Below are 19,104 nucleotides of genomic sequence, written 5' to 3' on the forward strand. Positions count from 1 at the left end.
GTTGGTGGTTTGGCTGGAATGGAGGGCTTTTGCCCCCCCCTCCTCCCTCCTCCTTGGGGAGATATTGGCCCTCTTCCTTCCCCCCCCCTTTTTTCTTTTCCACTCTTTTAAACAGTGGGAGGTGGTCAGGTGGGGCTGTCCATTTAAAAAAATAAATAAATAAATAATTAAATAAATAATGAAATAAATAAAAATGTATATTAAAAAAAAAAAAAAAAAAAAAGGTTTTAAAAAAAAAAAAAAAAAAAAAAAAAGGTTTTAAAAAAAAAAAAAAAAAAAAAGAGTCTTTTGAGGTTGGTCTTGGTTGTGGTTAATGGAAGACAATGCTAAGGTTTTTCGTGTCGTGGGTGACACCATACTTAAAAAAAAAAAAAAAAAAATGACAGCAATGGTTGGTTGGATGTTAGCGGTAATGGATGGAGGTGGGGGGTGTTAAGGTGCTAAAGATATAAGCATTAATGCGGGATTTTTATGTTATTACAGCTTTAGAGCGGTTTCTAAGTCTATTCAAGTGAACTGGTTTTCGTGGAAGATCGGCCAGGCAAGAGTTCAAGAGTAGTTTGCTGGCAGGATTTAAGTGGTGGAATTAAACCAGTGTTTGACGAGCCATTGGATAAAATTACAGCGTTAGTAGCGATGTCCTTTCAGGTCAGCACCATGCAGCTTTTGGCGGAGGCGCACAACCATGAGGAAGGATGGTTTCAAAAACAGATGTGTGCACTAGTGCTGAAAGCTGGGAGTGATCAAGGAAGTTTGGGCAGTCGTGAAGACGCGAGAGGACAGGGCGGTTCCCATGCTACCTGCGCTGAGGCGTGGCCATCATCAAGTGATGAAGGGGGTCCTAGTTACGGAGCACGGGAGGCGTTGGTGGTGCAGAAGGGTATGTCATGGCGGAGTTTTTGGAAATCACATCCTATTTGGTTGAAGGCTGGGTGACTTTTGGGAGGAGCCTGGGTGATGGGTCCCCACATGAACAGGTGTGGGACATGGGTCCCTACAAAAACAAGTTTTGGACATGGGTCCCCACGAAAACAGGTGTGGGACATGGGCCCCTGGAAAAAGCAGGGGCGGGACATGGGTCTCCACAAAAACAGGTGTGGGACATGGGTCCCCACAAAAAACAGGTGTGGGACATGGGTCCCCACAAAAACAAGTGTTGGACATGGGTCCCCACGAAAACAGGTGTGGGACATGGGCCCCTTGAAAAAACAGGGGTGGGACATGGGTCTCCACAAAAACAGGTGTGGGACATGGGTCCCCACAAAAAACAAGTGTTGGACATGGGTCCCCACAAAAAAAAAAAAAAAAAAAAAAAAAAAAAAAAAAAAAAAACAAGGGTGGGACATGGGTCCCTGGAAAAACAGGGGTGGGACATGGGTCCCAACCTTATTAAAAAAAAAAAAAAAAAAAAAACAAGAGCATGGTTGGAGGCGAGCAGTAGGTGGACAAGTGTTCCCTTTCTCCCATAAAAAAAAAAAAAAAAAAAAAAAAAGAAGGAGGGGGATTTTGGGAGGGGGCCGACATGCTCGACATAGCCGGTTACTGGTGAAAGGAGGACTGGCAAAGGATGGTTGGTAATATAAAAAAAAAAAAAAAAAAAGTTTATTCAGGAACAAAGGTTAGCATAATTGAATATTTGCTTCCTCATTTACAGGTAAATCTGGAACGGCCGGGACGCGGTCGACCTCGCTTCGTGGCGCTGGTACGTCGTCCACGGCTCGCAAGCGGTCCGGGCCTCGGGTTGAGCTTGCTGTCAGAGGCTTGGAGGACAAGGGTCTTGGGGCAGGTCCCGACAGGCGGGTCAAAACACCGCCGGGGACTGGGGCATCGAAGGGTAAGCGAAAAAGAGTTGCTTGTTTGGGAAATAAGGGCGTTACCTTGCCGGGCATTGTTAGCTCCCCTGGGCCACAGGTGTTGGAGTTGGGGTTAGCGGGCAATGCCGAGGCAAGAATGATTAGTGCGGTGGTTAAGGGCGTTCAGTTAGCTTTATTGCCAATGACAACGTTATTATCCAATAAGCAAGCAGTGGAGGCATGCAAGTCAAGCGAACGACAGGGGGGGTCAGATTCAGTGCTTGACGGGGGGAGCAACCGTGGAACAGTGGGTGGAGAGTTGGCTCAGGTGTCTTTGGGTGTGGAGAGTACAGCAGGTTGTACCCTTAACACAGTGCCGAAAGTTATGCAAGAGGCGTTGGCATCGGCCACAGCATTGCCGGTGCAGGTGGCGGGGCAAGGAGCTGATGTAACGGCAGTTGTTAGTTTGTTAGGTGAGCATCCGGTGGTGAATTCAGGTGCTGGGCAGGGGACAGGGCTCGGAAGGCCATTGGCAGGTTCAAAAAGGCTGCCGGATGCGGCCTATGGGGACTCATGTACGACCATATCACGTTCCTTAGGCGTGCATTTGTCAAAGGAAGTAAAGGAAAAGATTTGGGCGGGCGATTACGTTGAGATTTTGTCATTGCTTCCGGGTTACAATGAAGCGGTAGCTAAATCCGAAAAGAAGGGGGAGGCTAAAAAGGAGGATGTTGAAAAGCGTCTTTTTCCTCGCACGTTCAGTAATTGGTCGCAGGCATTTGGGATTTTGGCGGGCGTTGCGGGGGAAAAGGATCCGCAGTTATGCTCGGCGCTTTTTAAATATCAGGATACGATTAGAAAAGCGTTTCAGAAACACGGGGGTATGGGATGGTGGGCCTATGATGTGGAGTTTAGGCAGAGTATGGAAGCTAATAAAGGTGTGGTTACATGGAATTGTAAGGATGTGGATTTGTACTTGGAGCACATTTCAGGGGGAGGGGGGTCGTCTTTTCGTGGGTCAAATAGCCTCAAAGGGGTCTGGCGGGAGCATTTTCAGGTGCGCACATCAGGGAGAGGGCGTGCAGGTGGGAAGCAGTCGGGGGTATGTTGGCGTTACAACGAGTCAAGATGCAAATTTGAGAATTGTAGATTCCAACATACTTGCGCTGGGTGCGGGGGTCAGCATCCCAAATCAAAGTGCTTTAAGAAAGACAGTAAGGGTTTCAGGGGAGCAGGACAGCAGGCTGTTCAGGAAGGCGGGAACGCCAGTTTCAGCAGAGGCAATGGCGCCTTGGCTGGAAAAATACCCCAATAAACGGGCAGCTAGCTTATTACGAGAGGGGTTTAAGGAAGGATTCAGGATCCCCTTTGAGTATCAGGAGGGATCGGGTGGCGAGAGGAATTTGAAGTCGGTCAGGTTGAATGGGGATGTGGCAAAAGAAAAAATTGATAAAGAGATTGAGTTGGGCAGAATGGCAGGTCCTTTCCTTTCCCCGCCACTGAAAAATCTTAGGGTGTCACCGTTGGGAGTGGTTCCGAAAAAGGAGGCGGGGGCTTTCAGGTTAATTCAACATCTGTCTTACCCGAAAGGGTCGTCAGTTAATGATGGGATAGATAGGGACTTATGCTCCGTAAGCTACGCCACTTTTGATCAAGCGGCGGCTTTGGTGGGAAGGATGGGGCAGGGGGCATTGATGGCGAAGGCAGACGTTAAGTCAGCTTTCAGACTTTTGCCGGTACATCCAGATTGTTTTCATTTATTGGGCTGTATGTTGGAAGGGCGTTATTTTGTTGACCTTTGTTTACCTATGGGTTGTGCATTGTCTTGTTTTTATTTTGAAACATTCAGCACATTTTTGGAGTGGGTGGTCCGCAAAAGGGTGCAGGCAGCAGGGATCATACATTATTTGGATGATTTCCTTTTCGTTGGTCCGCAGGGGTCTGATTTGTGCGCAAGGTGGCTTTTTCATTTTTCAGCCATGGCGCGCGAATTTGGGGTTCCTTTGGCGAATGAAAAAACAGTGGCACCCACGACCACTCTCAGTTTTCTGGGCATAGTAATTGATTCAGTGAACAGGGAATATAGGTTACCTCCTGAGAAGTTAGTTGCTTTGGAGAGTATGATAAAGGATTTCATGCTTCTTAGGAAGGCCTCATTAAGACAGTTTCAGGTTTTGATGGGCCATCTGGTGTTTGCAGCTCGCATTATGCCTGTGGGAAGGGTGTTTTCCAGGCGCTTGTCAGCAGCTACAGCGGGGGTAAGGCGTCCCAACCATTTCATTCGGGTCACAACAGATATTCGGAAGGATTTGGCAGTGTGGCAAGAATTCTTACAGAGTTACAACGGAAGGACGTTGTGGAGGGGGCGTCCAGCGCGGAACGATGAGCTGCAGCTATTTACGGATGCGGCTGGGTCAGTAGGGTTTGGTGCATATTTTAATGGAGCTTGGTGTGCGGAGGAATGGCCAGAGCATTGGCGAGGGACTCAGCTTATCAGGAATCTGACATTTTTGGAACTTTTCCCTTTACTAGTGGCTGTACATCTTTGGGGGGACAAGTTTGCTAACAGGGAGGTGACGTTTTGGTCCGACAACTTGGGTGTGGTGGAGGCTGTGAATAATTTTGGTTCACGGTCCCCACCAGTGTTGGTTCTGTTGAGGCATTTTGTGTTACGGTGTTTACAGCTTAATATAGGTTTCAAGGCTAGGCATGTTCCTGGGGTGGAGAACAACATTGCTGATGCATTATCACGTTTGCAGATGGAGCTGTTTCGGAGGTTGGCACCGGGGGCGGAGACCCAGGGCGAACGGTGCCCAGCAGTCTTGTGGGATCTGGTAACGGAGGTGTGATTGATTTAATCAAGGCGTCTCTCGCCCCGGGTACGTGGGGTGCTTATGTGGCTGCTTGGCGAGAATTTCGGGAGGCGGAAAGGTTGGCTGGAGAAAAGATCTCGGAGGTAGACATTTTGCTGGGTCACATGATGAGTTTGAGGGAAAAGGGTTTAGCTGGTGGATCCATAGGGAGAAAGATGGCGGGTATATCGTTCTTCCTTAGGCTGAATGGTAGGGTTGATGTGTCCAAGTGTTTTGTGGTAAGGAAGGTGCTAGCAGGCATGGTTAAAGGGATAACTAGCAGGGATGGCAGAAGACCAGTGACGCCGGTAATTTTGGAAGGTTTGTTGCGGGCCACAGACGTGGTATGCTCTTCCAGTTTTGAGGCAGTACTTTTTAAGGTCACATTCATCATAGCATTTTTTGCAGCTCTGCGAGCAGGTGAATTGGTTTGTGTATCCAAGAAAGGAGGGGGTGGCTTGCAGCGGGCTGACGTAAGTTTAGGAGAAGGTTTGGTGAGGTTGCTGGTACGGAGGTCTAAAACGGATCAGAAAGGAAAGGGAGCGTGGATCTTGTTGAAGGGCTTGCCTGGAAATGTGGTGTGCCCAGCAAAAGCGTTGGACGATTATTTGGCCATTAGGCCAGAACAAGGGGGTCCACTGTTAGTGCACCAGAACGGGGGGGCATTGTCAAGGTTTCAATATTTGCGGGTCTTTCGGATGTGTCTCAAGCAGCAAGGGTTAGAAGGGGGGCAGTATGGAACGCATTCTTTTCGCATTGGGGCAGCGACGGAAGCAGCACGCGTTGGTCTCGCGGTAGCAAAGATACGGAGGATTGGGCGCTGGAAGTCAGACAGTTACCGGACATACATCAGGCCGGATTTGGTAGGGGAGAATGTTGCGCTAGATTAAACACTTTGCCGTTGTTTTTCTTTTTTCCCACCATGTTTTTGCCTCCTCAGATTTCGTGGTAGTTTGGATCGTGGGAGATTCAATGGTACACTGGGCGGGGAAGAGGGCGAATTCGCGCCCCTACGGAAAGAATTTAGGGTTGAGTATGGAGCAGGTGGAGGTAACGTGGTGGGGGATGAGAGGGATGCGGTGGGGACGGCTTTTTCCGCTGTTAATTTCTAGGGCCAGGGGTAGGAGGGCACCGGATATCATCATTATTCATGTTGGGGGTAATGATGTGGCAAAATTGCGGTCGATTGATTTATTTCAGCAGATTAAGCTAGATTTGGCGCGCATGTTAACGTTTTGGCCAGGGGTGCAATTAGTTTGGTCCGAGATAATATGCAGGTTGGTTTGGAAAGGTGCGCGTATCCCGGGGAAAGTCAACAAGACGAGGAAGAGGTTAAACAGGAAGGTGGGGAATTTCGTGGTTCAATGTGGGGGTTGGGTCATTCGTCACCCGCAGTTTAGTTTTAAATTGGGTGGATGGTTTAGGGAAGATGGGGTACAGTTGTCGGATGTCGGGGTGGACATGTTTAATAATGAGTTACAGGAAGGATTGGAAGAGGTCATAAGGGGTATGGCGGTACGGGTCTGATTTAAGGGGGTTAAACAGGCCCGTTGGTGGCGGCAGTTGGGGGGGGGGGTAGGTGCTTGTTCCCCAGAAGTGGCTCGGGGCTGGTTATCGGGGGGTTTGAAGCGAGGGGGCAGGTCACCGGGACGTACTTCCGGGTGCCCCCTTTGCGTTGCCCAGCTCTGAGCATTCTGGCGCGGACAGGTGGTACGCTATCCCCATTGGTGTTAATAAATAAGCCGCGGCCTTTTACCTCCATATATGTGTCCTCTTGTTATTTGTATGTCTTTATGTAGAGGGTTCATAGGAAAGGGGGGGGGGGGGAAGCTCGCGCCTCCTTGGTCATAGAGCTGGCCTAGCCCGCATGGGTGGCTACAGCTATTGACCGGGGGGTGCGGCCCCCCCCCCCCCCCAGCTAGGCTGTTGGTCGCGTGCGCGATCGGAGAAGGCAGTTGGGGCAGTTAGTTTTCAAATAGAGCCAAGGAACAAGCAACTGCCACTTGTTCCTTGGCGTTCAAACTGTTTCCCACCCACCCATCCCTTTTGACTTAAGTTTAAAAAAAAAAAAAAAAAAAATTTTGTTTTCCGTGTTAACATTTCTTTATTTTGCAGATAAATAAGAGTATATTTGAAACAAGGAAGAAAAGATTATGATGGAGGGGTCAGTGGACCAATTGCTTTGTCGCGGCGGCAGTTGGGGGGGGGGGTAGGTGCTTGTTCCCCAGAAGTGGCTCGGGGCTGGTTATCGGGGGGTTTGAAGCGAGGGGGCAGGTCACCGGGACGTACTTCCGGGTGCCCCCTTTGCGTTGCCCAGCTCTGAGCATTCTGGCGCGGACAGGTGGTACGCTATCCCCATTGGTGTTAATAAATAAGCCGCGGCCTTTTACCTCCATATATGTGTCCTCTTGTTATTTGTATGTCTTTATGTAGAGGGTTCATAGGAAAGGGGGGGGGGGGAAGCTCGCGCCTCCTTGGTCATACTTTTACATGAGATCACTGATTGATATGATGACTTCACTGAAGCCTGTTAGTGCTATTGATTGTAGCAAATACTCTCTTTTGTTTACCTTGCTGCGTTTGCCAATACAGTGAACAAGAAAAGGAAAAATTCAACATTTTAAAGTGTTTCAAGCATTATAATATATACTAGATTGTACTAGATTGAAGGGATGCCCCAGATTTTACAGTGTTTACAGTTTGCACTTATTCCCATGAAGTCTTATATTGTATTCCCCCAGACTCTCTGAAAATTCACCTTTTCAAGGAAGCTTATCTGGCCTATCTCTAACATTGTGCTTCAGATCTGCTCCAGACACCTGCCCAAAAATCATGCATAGCCGAAATAGCTCAGTTGGGAGAGCGTTAGACTGAAGATCTAAAGGTCCCTGGTTCGATCCCGGGTTTCGGCAGATGATTTTGTCAATACCAGCAGCGGTTTATTGAGCAACCTTTACATTATTTAGAATCATAATAATAATAATAATAATAACAATTTGTCACCATATGACTTCTGATTCAGTTCAACCATTTTGTAAGAGATACCAAAGAATGAATGCAACGTACAGTATGAAACAATAGCATTAAAAATCAGTGTTGCACATATAGGTATTGGCAAAATGATACAATAAGTGAGAGCAAGCAAAGTGGATTGTGTGCTGTATTTTGTTTATATGAGGCGGGCATCAAAATAACTAAACTATTGCTAGGTTTTTTACTCTCTGAAAGCTCTGAGACATCAAGACAGGTGAATAGTTCCTCCACCAGAGCTCCAAGAGACACCGGCTTCAGCGCGAAGAAGACATACATAAAACCGTCTTGCATTATTGGCGATACTGCTGTGCTTGTGACCATAGCATTAAACATCAACAGTTCACAGACTGGTGTTGGTCAAAATATTTAATGAGCAAATGGCAGCAAAGTTGGATGTGTTCTGCATGTTGTTTCTATTTTCTGATGACAGAAATGGTCACAAAATGGATACACATAGTATCTTGTTATGTATAGACTTAGACTGTAAGCTCTTCGGGGGAGCAGCAACTCTTTTTCCGGATCTTTCCTTTTATGTCTGTAGCGCTTTTTACCATTATGTTTCCTATAATTTTCCCATGATGTCTCTTATTATTATATCCATGACAGATGTACTGTAGGATACTGTATCCCTAGCCATATATTTATTATATTCCAGTTTTGTCACTTGTATTATTGCTGTGAAGCGCTATGTATATTCCCCTTATGGTGACAAACTGGATAATATTTCCATTATGTCTCCTATTATTTTCCCATGGTATCTATTATTATTATTATTATTATTAATATTATTTTTAATAATATTATTATTATTATATCCATGCAGAATGTAGGATAGTGTCATCTAAAAGCACATATTGATTAAATGGTTGAAAATGATGCCTCCGTTTTTTGCCAAGATTGTCTTGACACTTACACCCCAAAACTTCAATAGAGCCACACTTAAAAGACATCATCATTCTTTTTGATTCAAATGTACTTTTATGGTGCAGAAGCTGCATGCTGCCTGTGCCTTCAGTGTATGCATTTGTCAGTGTGTCTCTATCTGCCTCTCTGTCTCTTAATGGCCAGTCAGCCTGTGTGATGATGTCAGCATATGTCTGTGATGTTAGAGACGCATTGTGACATCATCACATATACTGGCTGCTAGGTGAAGAGAGAGAGAGAGAGAGAGAGAGAGAGAGAGAGAGAGAGAGAGAGAGAGAGAGAGAGAGAGGCTCCTCCCTCCCATGCAAATGAATGGAGTGAGAGGAGAGGAGCAGAGGGACAGAAGCCTGTGCTGCTTCTGCTGTTAATGGGACAGGTTTTGGGGCGCTGTTTCTTGCTCTATCTCCCTCCCACCCACTCTCTCAGGGGTAGAAAGTTTTCAAGTGAGAGAGGAAAGGAAGGGTAAATGGAAGCTGAGGAGAGCTGGTCCTGTCCCTCTTGTTGGTAAAGAGGGTGCATCCACAAAGAGGTAAGGAGATAGGTTTATTTTAATTCAAGAAGGAGTGCCTGGTGGCGAAGCTGGCGTGCCCTGTCACACTACAGACCCCTCTGTGCGTGTGTGCGCGTGTGTGCGCGTGTGTGCGCGTGTGTGCGCGTGTGTGCGCGTGTGTGTGCCTGTGTCTGCAGGGGGTATCAGTCCCATCCATAGATAACAGGGGTGCTGCCGCTGCTGCTGCTGCTCATATTTTAGCAATAGGCACATCCCTTTGGTGTTAATTAGTGTTTGCAGTACCATCTTTTTGGCTTTTGTGTGTGCATTTTGCATTTGTGTGTGTGAGTGTGCATTTTATTTATTTATAAAATATTTTACCAGGAAGTAATACATTGAGAGTTACCTCTCGTTTTCAAGTATGTCCTGGGCACAGAGTAAAACAAATAGTACATGGTTACAAGTACAGTTACATACATGAACAGAGTATACATTATATACAAGACATTGCGTGCACAGTTAAAGAAAATGTATATTATGAGCGTATGAAACAGTTACAGTTTTGCATTTGTGTGTGTGAGTGTGTATTGCATGTTTTTTTAAAACACCTTATCTGTATAGAAAAAAAGCCTTCTTTTAGTAATGTACAGTTACAATATGAACATGTCCCCATCTCATCTCATCCACCTGACTCTGGATACGAAACATCCATGTATTCTTTTGTAACTTTTGTTCAATTTTCATACAATTTGCTTGCTCCATTTCAGAAAAATGAAATCTTTCAAATGGAAATAATTTGGAAACCGCTGTAACAAACAACACTGTACATGCTTATAGGTATATACATGCTCAGGGGTCGGTTTATGGATCTGTACACAATTATACATTGCCCACTTCGGCCATTTTAATTCCCCCTTTTTAAATTATTGTTACCAATATACATTTTGTGTGTGTGTGTGTGTGTGTGTTTGTGTGATGGGGTAGGTGGCGGTACTCAATGGCCGTGGCAATCTCGTCCTGAGTCCTGGTGACTGGAAATCATCATAATATAATAAATTGATTGAGTATGATTATAATTACTACAAATGTTCAAATAAAACCAAAATGTCGGCTAAGAAATGATATTGAAGCAATTTATGTTCATAAGTATGTAGGTGTGTATGTATAACTTTCCCCGACTAGCGCATTCTCTTCTTGCAATATTTCAATTGACATGCGCAATGAATACAATTCTTACAGTCACTTCCATTATCCTTTCTGTTTTCGGAATTGAATTAGCAAGAGATGTGTTTGCGCAAGTCTAAAATCAATGGGGGGAAATAAAATGACATTTCTGTCAACAGTAACTTAAGATATGAACAAAAAAAGAATCAGCTTTCTTTCCCTGACCGGGAATCGAACCCGGGCCGCGGCGGTGAGAGCGCCGAATCCTAACCACTAGACAACCAGGGAAGATGCCTAGTATGGCGACAAAGGGTCTACTTACTGGGCTCCGATGATTCAACTCTCCTTCTCACCCAATCATCCACAGCCCTGGACATTCAGCTGTGTCTGATAACTGGGATTCAGCAGTGCAAGTTCCCAGACAGATTTGCCCTGCAGAAAGTGAAGCAGCCAGCACTGACGCACTTTCATGTAAGAGGGGAATTAGCTCACATGGTAGAGCGCTTGCTTTGCATGTAAGAGGTAGCGGGATCGATGCCCGCATTCTCCAAGTTTTTTGGTGTGTAGTCAGTAGGGCCAGGCCTTCCAGACATTCTACTTTTACATGAGATCACTGATTGATATGATGACTTCACTGAAGCCTGTTAGTGCTATTGATTGTAGCAAATACTCTCTTTTGTTTACCTTGCTGCGTTTGCCAATACAGTGAACAAGAAAAGGAAAAATTCAACATTTTAAAGTGTTTCAAGCATTATAATATATACTAGATTGTACTAGATTGAAGGGATGCCCCAGATTTTACAGTGTTTACAGTTTGCACTTATTCCCATGAAGTCTTATATTGTATTCCCCCAGACTCTCTGAAAATTCACCTTTTCAAGGAAGCTTATCTGGCCTATCTCTAACATTGTGCTTCAGATCCGCTCCAGACACCTGCCCAAAAATCATGCATAGCCGAAATAGCTCAGTTGGGAGAGCGTTAGACTGAAGATCTAAAGGTCCCTGGTTCGATCCCGGGTTTCGGCAGATGATTTTGTCAATACCAGCAGCGGTTTATTGAGCAACCTTTACATTATTTAGAATCATAATAATAATAATAATAATAACAATTTGTCACCATATGACTTCTGATTCAGTTCAACCATTTTGTAAGAGATACCAAAGAATGAATGCAACGTACAGTATGAAACAATAGCATTAAAAATCAGTGTTGCACATATAGGTATTGGCAAAATGATACAATAAGTGAGAGCAAGCAAAGTGGATTGTGTGCTGTATTTTGTTTATATGAGGCGGGCATCAAAATAACTAAACTATTGCTAGGTTTTTTACTCTCTGAAAGCTCTGAGACATCAAGACAGGTGAATAGTTCCTCCACCAGAGCTCCAAGAGACACCGGCTTCAGCGCGAAGAAGACATACATAAAACCGTCTTGCATTATTGGCGATACTGCTGTGCTTGTGACCATAGCATTAAACATCAACAGTTCACAGACTGGTGTTGGTCAAAATATTTAATGAGCAAATGGCAGCAAAGTTGGATGTGTTCTGCATGTTGTTTCTATTTTCTGATGACAGAAATGGTCACAAAATGGATACACATAGTATCTTGTTATGTATAGACTTAGACTGTAAGCTCTTCGGGGGAGCAGCAACTCTTTTTCCGGATCTTTCCTTTTATGTCTGTAGCGCTTTTTACCATTATGTTTCCTATAATTTTCCCATGATGTCTCTTATTATTATATCCATGACAGATGTACTGTAGGATACTGTATCCCTAGCCATATATTTATTATATTCCAGTTTTGTCACTTGTATTATTGCTGTGAAGCGCTATGTATATTCCCCTTATGGTGACAAACTGGATAATATTTCCATTATGTCTCCTATTATTTTCCCATGGTATCTATTATTATTATTATTAATAATATTATTTTTAATAATATTATTATTATTATATCCATGCAGAATGTAGGATAGTGTCATCTAAAAGCACATATTGATTAAATGGTTGAAAATGATGCCTCCGTTTTTTGCCAAGATTGTCTTGACACTTACACCCCAAAACTTCAATAGAGCCACACTTAAAAGACATCATCATTCTTTTTGATTCAAATGTACTTTTATGGTGCAGAAGCTGCATGCTGCCTGTGCCTTCAGTGTATGCATTTGTCAGTGTGTCTCTATCTGCCTCTCTGTCTCTTAATGGCCAGTCAGCCTGTGTGATGATGTCAGCATATGTCTGTGATGTTAGAGACGCATTGTGACATCATCACATATACTGGCTGCTAGGTGAAGAGAGAGAGAGAGAGAGAGAGAGAGAGAGAGAGAGAGAGAGAGAGAGAGAGAGAGAGAGAGAGAGAGAGAGAGAGAGAGAGAGAGAGAGAGAGAGAGAGAGAGAGAGAGAGAGAGAGAGAGAGAGGCTCCTCCCTCCCATGCAAATGAATGGAGTGAGAGGAGAGGAGAGGAGAGGAGCAGAGGGACAGAAGCCTGTGCTGCTTCTGCTGTTAATGGGACAGGTTTTGGGGCGCTGTTTCTTGCTCTATCTCCCTCCCACCCACTCTCTCAGGGGTAGAAAGTTTTCAAGTGAGAGAGGAAAGGAAGGGGAAATGGAAGCTGAGGAGAGCTGGTCCTGTCCCTCTTGTTGGTAAAGAGGGTGCATCCACAAAGAGGTAAGGAGATAGGTTTATTTTAATTCAAGAAGGAGTGCCTGGTGGCGAAGCTGGCGTGCCCTGTCACACTACAGACCCCTCTGTGCGTGTGTGCGCGTGTGTGCACGTGTGTGCGCGTGTGTGCGCGTGTGGTGCGCGTGTGTGCGCGTGTGTGCGCGTGTGTGTGCCTGTGTCTGCAGGGGGTATCAGTCCCATCCATAGATAACAGGGGTGCTGCCGCTGCTGCTGCTGCTGCTGCTGCTCATATTTTAGCAATAGGCACATCCCTTTGGTGTTAATTAGTGTTTGCAGTACCATCTTTTTGGCTTTTGTGTGTGCATTTTGCATTTGCGTGTGTGAGTGTGCATTTTATTTATTTATAAAATATTTTACCAGGAAGTAATACATTGAGAGTTACCTCTCGTTTTCAAGTATGTCCTGGGCACAGAGTAAAACAAATAGTACATGGTTACAAGTACAGTTACATACATGAACAGGGTATACATTATATACAAGACATTGCGTGCACAGTTAAAGAAAATGTATATTATGAGCGTATGAAACAGTTACAGTTTTGCATTTGTGTGTGTGAGTGTGTATTGCATGTTTTTTTAAAACACCTTATCTGTATAGAAAAAAAAGCCTTCTTTTAGTAATGTACAGTTACAATATGAACATGTCCCCATCTCATCTCATCCACCTGACTCTGGATACGAAACATCCATGTATTCTTTTGTAACTTTTGTTCAATTTTCATACAATTTGCTTGCTCCATTTCAGAAAAATGAAATCTTTCAAATGGAAATAATTTGGAAACCGCTGTAACAAACAACACTGTACATGCTTATAGGTATATACATGCTCAGGGGTCGGTTTATGGATCTGTACACAATTATACATTGCCCACTTCGGCCATTTTAATTCCCCCTTTTTAAATTATTGTTACCAATATACATTTTGTGTGTGTGTGTGTGTGTTTGTGTGATGGGGTAGGTGGCGGTACTCAATGGCCGTGGCAATCTCGTCCTGAGTCCTGGTGACTGGAAATCATCATAATATAATAAATTGATTGAGTATGATTATAATTACTACAAATGTTCAAATAAAACCAAAATGTCGGCTAAGAAATGATATTGAAGCAATTTATGTTCATAAGTATGTAGGTGTGTATGTATAACTTTCCCCGACTAGCGCATTCTCTTCTTGCAATATTTCAATTGACATGCGCAATGAATACAATTCTTACAGTCACTTCCATTATCCTTTCTGTTTTCGGAATTGAATTAGCAAGAGATGTGTTTGCGCAAGTCTAAAATCAATGGGGGGAAATAAAATGACATTTCTGTCAACAGTAACTTAAGATATGAACAAAAAAAGAATCAGCTTTCTTTCCCTGACCGGGAATCGAACCCGGGCCGCGGCGGTGAGAGCGCCGAATCCTAACCACTAGACAACCAGGGAAGATGCCTAGTATGGCGACAAAGGGTCTACTTACTGGGCTCCGATGATTCAACTCTCCTTCTCACCCAATCATCCACAGCCCTGGACATTCAGCTGTGTCTGATAACTGGGATTCAGCAGTGCAAGTTCCCAGACAGATTTGCCCTGCAGAAAGTGAAGCAGCCAGCACTGACGCACTTTCATGTAAGAGGGGAATTAGCTCACATGGTAGAGCGCTTGCTTTGCATGTAAGAGGTAGCGGGATCGATGCCCGCATTCTCCAATTTTTTTGGTGTGTAGTCAGTAGGGCCAGGCCTTCCAGACATTCTACTTTTACATGAGATCACTGATTGATATGATGACTTCACTGAAGCCTGTTAGTGCTATTGATTGTAGCAAATACTCTCTTTTGTTTACCTTGCTGCGTTTGCCAATACAGTGAACAAGAAAAGGAAAAATTCAACATTTTAAAGTGTTTCAAGCATTATAATATATACTAGATTGTACTAGATTGAAGGGATGCCCCAGATTTTACAGTGTTTACAGTTTGCACTTATTCCCATGAAGTCTTATATTGTATTCCCCCAGACTCTCTGAAAATTCACCTTTTCAAGGAAGCTTATCTGGCCTATCTCTAACATTGTGCTTCAGATCCGCTCCAGACACCTGTCCAAAAATCATGCATAGCCGAAATAGCTCAGTTTGGGAGAGCGTTAGACTGAAGATCTAAAGGTCCCTGGTTCGATCCCGGGTTTCGGCAGATGATTTTGTCAAAACCAGCAGCGGTTTATTGAGCAACCTTTACATTATTTAGAATCATAATAATAATAATAATAATAATAACAATTTGTCACCATATGACTTCTGATTCAGTTCAACCATTTTGTAAGAGATACCAAAGAATGAATGCAACGTACAGTATGAAACAATAGCATTAAAAATCAGTGTTGCACATATAGGTATTGGCAAAATGATACAATAAGTGAGAGCAAGCAAAGTGGATTGTGTGCTGTATTTTGTTTATATGAGGCGGCATCAAAATAACTACAACTATTGCTAGGTTTTTTTACTCTCTGAAAGCTCTGAGACATCAAGACAGGTGAATAGTTCCTCCACCAGAGCTCCAAGAGACACCGGCTTCAGCGCGAAGAAGACATACATAAAACCGTCTTGCATTATTGGCGATACTGCTGTGCTTGTGACCATAGCATTAAACATCAACAGTTCACAGACTGGTGTTGGTCAAATATTTAATGAGCAAATGGCAGCAAAGTTGGATGTGTTCTGCATGTTGTTTCTATTTTCTGATGACAGAAATGGTCACAAAATGGATACACATAGTATCTTGTTATGTATAGACTTAGACTGTAAGCTCTTCGGGGGAGCAGCAACTCTTTTTCCGGATCTTTCCTTTTATGTCTGTAGCGCTTTTTACCATTATGTTTCCTATAATTTTCCCATGATGTCTCTTATTATTATATCCATGACAGATGTACTGTAGGATACTGTATCCCTAGCCATATATTTATTATATTCCAGTTTTGTCACTTGTATTATTGCTGTGAAGCGCTATGTATATTCCCCTTATGGTGACAAACTGGATAATATTTCCATTATGTCTCCTATTATTTTCCCATGGTATCTATTATTATTATTATTAATAATATTATTTTTAATAATATTATTATTATTATATCCATGCAGAATGTAGGATAGTGTCATCTAAAAGCACATATTGATTAAATGGTTGAAAATGATGCCTCCGTTTTTTGCCAAGATTGTCTTGACACTTACACCCCAAAACTTCAATAGAGCCACACTTAAAAGACATCATCATTCTTTTTGATTCAAATGTACTTTTATGGTGCAGAAGCTGCATGCTGCCTGTGCCTTCAGTGTATGCATTTGTCAGTGTGTCTCTATCTGCCTCTCTGTCTCTTAATGGCCAGTCAGCCTGTGTGATGATGTCAGCATATGTCTGTGATGTTAGAGACGCATTGTGACATCATCACATATACTGGCTGCTAGGTGAAGAGAGAGAGAGAGAGAGAGAGAGAGAGAGAGAGAGAGAGAGAGAGAGAGAGAGAGAGGAGAGAGAGAGAGAGAGAGAGAGAGAGAGAGAGAGAGAGAGAGAGAGAGAGAGAGAGAGAGAGAGAGAGAGAGGCTCCTCCCTCCCATGCAAATGAATGGAGTGAGAGGAGAGGAGAGGAGCAGAGGGACAGAAGCCTGTGCTGCTTCTGCTGTTAATGGAGACAGGTTTTGGGGGCGCTGTTTCTTGCTCTATCTCCCTCCCACCCACTCTCTCAGGGGTAGAAAGTTTTCAAGTGAGAGAGGAAAGGAAGGGTAAATGGAAGCTGAGGAGAGCTGGTCCTGTCCCTCTTGTTGGTAAAGAGGGTGCATCCACAAAGAGGTAAGGAGATAGGTTTATTTTAATTCAAGAAGGAGTGCCTGGTGGCGAAGCTGGCGTGCCCTGTCACACTACAGACCCCTCTGTGCGTGTGTGCGCGTGTGCGCGTGTGTGCGCGTGTGTGCGCGTGTGTGCGCGTGTGTGCGCGTGTGTGCGCGTGTGTGCGCGTGTGTGTGCCTGTGTCTGCAGGGGGTATCAGTCCCATCCATAGATAACAGGGGTGCTGCCGCTGCTGCTGCTGCTCATATTTTAGCAATAGGCACATCCCTTTGGTGTTAATTAGTGTTTGCAGTACCATCTTTTTGGCTTTTGTGTGTGCATTTTGCATTTGTGTGTGTGAGTGTGAATTTTATTTATTTATAAAATATTTTACCAGGAAGTAATACATTGAGAGTTACCTCTCGTTTTCAAGTATGTCCTGGGCACAGAGTAAAACAAATAGTACATGGTTACAAGTACAGTTACATACATGAACAGGGTATACATTATATACAAGACATTGCGTGCACAGTTAAAGAAAATGTATATTATGAGCGTATGAAACAGTTACAGTTTTGCATTTGTGTGTGTGAGTGTGTATTGCATGTTTTTTAAAACACCTTATCTGTATAGAAAAAAAAGCCTTCTTTTAGTAATGTACAGTTACAATATGAACATGTCCCCATCTCATCTCATCCACCTGACTCTGGATACGAAACATCCATGTATTCTTTTGTAACTTTTGTTCAATTTTCATACAATTTGCTTGCTCCATTTCAGAAAAAATGAAATCTTTCAAATGGAAATAATTTGGAAACCGCTGTAACAAACAACACTGTACATGCTTATAGGTATATACATGCTCAGGGGTCGGTTTATGGATCTGTACACAATTATACATTGCCCACTTCGGCCATTTTAATTCCCCTTTTTAAATTATTGTTACCAATATACATTTTGTGTGTGTGTGTGTGTGTGTGTTTGTGTGATGGGGTAGGTGGCGGTACTCAATGGCCGTGGCAATCTCGTCCTGAGTCCTGGTGACTGGAAATCATCATAATATAATAAATTGATTGAGTATGATTATAATTACTACAAATGTTCAAATAAAACCAAAATGTCGGCTAAGAAATGATATTGAAGCAATTTATGTTCATAAGTATGTAGGTGTGTATGTATAACTTTCCCCGACTAGCGCATTCTCTTCTTGCAATATTTCAATTGACATGCGCAATGAATACAATTCTTACAGTCACTTCCATTATCCTTTCTGTTTTCGGAATTGAATTAGCAAGAGATGTGTTTGCGCAAGTCTAAAATCAATGGGGGGAAATAAAATGACATTTCTGTCAACAGTAACTTAAGATATGAACAAAAAAAGAATCAGCTTTCTTTCCCTGACCGGGAATCGAACCCGGGCCGCGGCGGTGAGAGCGCCGAATCCTAACCACTAGACAACCAGGGAAGATGCCTAGTGTGGCGACAAAGGGTCTACTTACTGGGCTCCGATGATTCAACTCTCCTTCTCACCCAATCATCCACAGCCCTGGACATTCAGCTGTGTCTGATAACTGGGATTCAGCAGTGCAAGTTCCCAGACAGATTTGCCCTGCAGAAAGTGAAGCAGCCAGCACTGACACACTTTCATGTAAGAGGGGAATTAGCTCACATGGTAGAGCGCTTGCTTTGCATGTAAGAGGTAGCGGGATCGATGCCCGCATTCTCCAATTTTTTTGGTGTGTAGTCAGTAGGGCCAGGCCTTCCAGACATTCTACTTTTACATGAGATCACTGATTGATATGATGACTTCACTGAAGCCTGTTAGTGCTATTGATTGTAGCAAATACTCTCTTTTGTTTACCTTGCTGCGTTTGCCAATACAGTGAACAAGAAAAGGAAAAATTCAACATTTTAAAGTGTTTCAAGCATTATAATATATACTAGATTGTACTAGATTGAAGGGATGCCCCAGATTTTACAGTGTTTACAGTTTGCACTTATTCCCATGAAGTCTTATATTGTATTCCCCCAGACTCTCTGAAAATTCACCTTTTCAAGGAAGCTTATCTGGCCTATCTCTAACATTGTGCTTCAGATCCGCTCCAGACACCTGTCCAAAAATCATGCATAGCCGAAATAGCTCAGTTGGGAGAGCGTTAGACTGAAGATCTAAAGGTCCCTGGTTCGATCCCGGGTTTCGGCAGATGATTTTTGTCAATACCAGCAGCGGTTTATTGAGCAACCTTTACATTATTTAGAATCATAATAATAATAATAATAATAACAATTTGTCACCATATGACTTCTGATTCAGTTCAACCATTTTGTAAGAGATACCAAAGAATGAATGCAACGTACAGTATGAAAACAAT

The 19,104-nt window shown here is 43.6% G+C and overlaps 7 non-coding genes across 7 annotated transcripts; 4 read left to right on the forward strand and 3 right to left on the reverse strand.

Moving 5' to 3' along the window:
- Window positions 1–7,484: 7,484 nt before the first annotated feature.
- TRNAF-GAA (transfer RNA phenylalanine (anticodon GAA)) lies at window positions 7,485–7,557 on the forward strand. The gene has a single exon. It is a non-coding gene; the product is annotated as a tRNA-Phe (tRNA).
- A 2,915-nt stretch (window positions 7,558–10,472) lies between these two features.
- On the reverse strand, window positions 10,473–10,544 carry TRNAE-CUC (transfer RNA glutamic acid (anticodon CUC)). Its single transcript has one exon. It is a non-coding gene; the product is annotated as a tRNA-Glu (tRNA).
- A 665-nt stretch (window positions 10,545–11,209) lies between these two features.
- TRNAF-GAA (transfer RNA phenylalanine (anticodon GAA)) lies at window positions 11,210–11,282 on the forward strand. The gene has a single exon. It is a non-coding gene; the product is annotated as a tRNA-Phe (tRNA).
- A 3,013-nt stretch (window positions 11,283–14,295) lies between these two features.
- On the reverse strand, window positions 14,296–14,367 carry TRNAE-CUC (transfer RNA glutamic acid (anticodon CUC)). Its single transcript has one exon. It is a non-coding gene; the product is annotated as a tRNA-Glu (tRNA).
- A 665-nt stretch (window positions 14,368–15,032) lies between these two features.
- On the forward strand, window positions 15,033–15,106 carry TRNAF-GAA (transfer RNA phenylalanine (anticodon GAA)). Its single transcript has one exon. It is a non-coding gene; the product is annotated as a tRNA-Phe (tRNA).
- A 3,019-nt stretch (window positions 15,107–18,125) lies between these two features.
- On the reverse strand, window positions 18,126–18,197 carry TRNAE-CUC (transfer RNA glutamic acid (anticodon CUC)). Its single transcript has one exon. It is a non-coding gene; the product is annotated as a tRNA-Glu (tRNA).
- A 665-nt stretch (window positions 18,198–18,862) lies between these two features.
- TRNAF-GAA (transfer RNA phenylalanine (anticodon GAA)) lies at window positions 18,863–18,935 on the forward strand. Its single transcript has one exon. It is a non-coding gene; the product is annotated as a tRNA-Phe (tRNA).
- The last annotated feature ends 169 nt before the right edge of the window (window positions 18,936–19,104 follow it).

Source organism: Ascaphus truei, unplaced genomic scaffold, assembly GCF_040206685.1.
Source record: "Ascaphus truei isolate aAscTru1 unplaced genomic scaffold, aAscTru1.hap1 HAP1_SCAFFOLD_1073, whole genome shotgun sequence".
Lineage (NCBI taxonomy): Eukaryota > Metazoa > Chordata > Amphibia > Anura > Ascaphidae > Ascaphus > Ascaphus truei.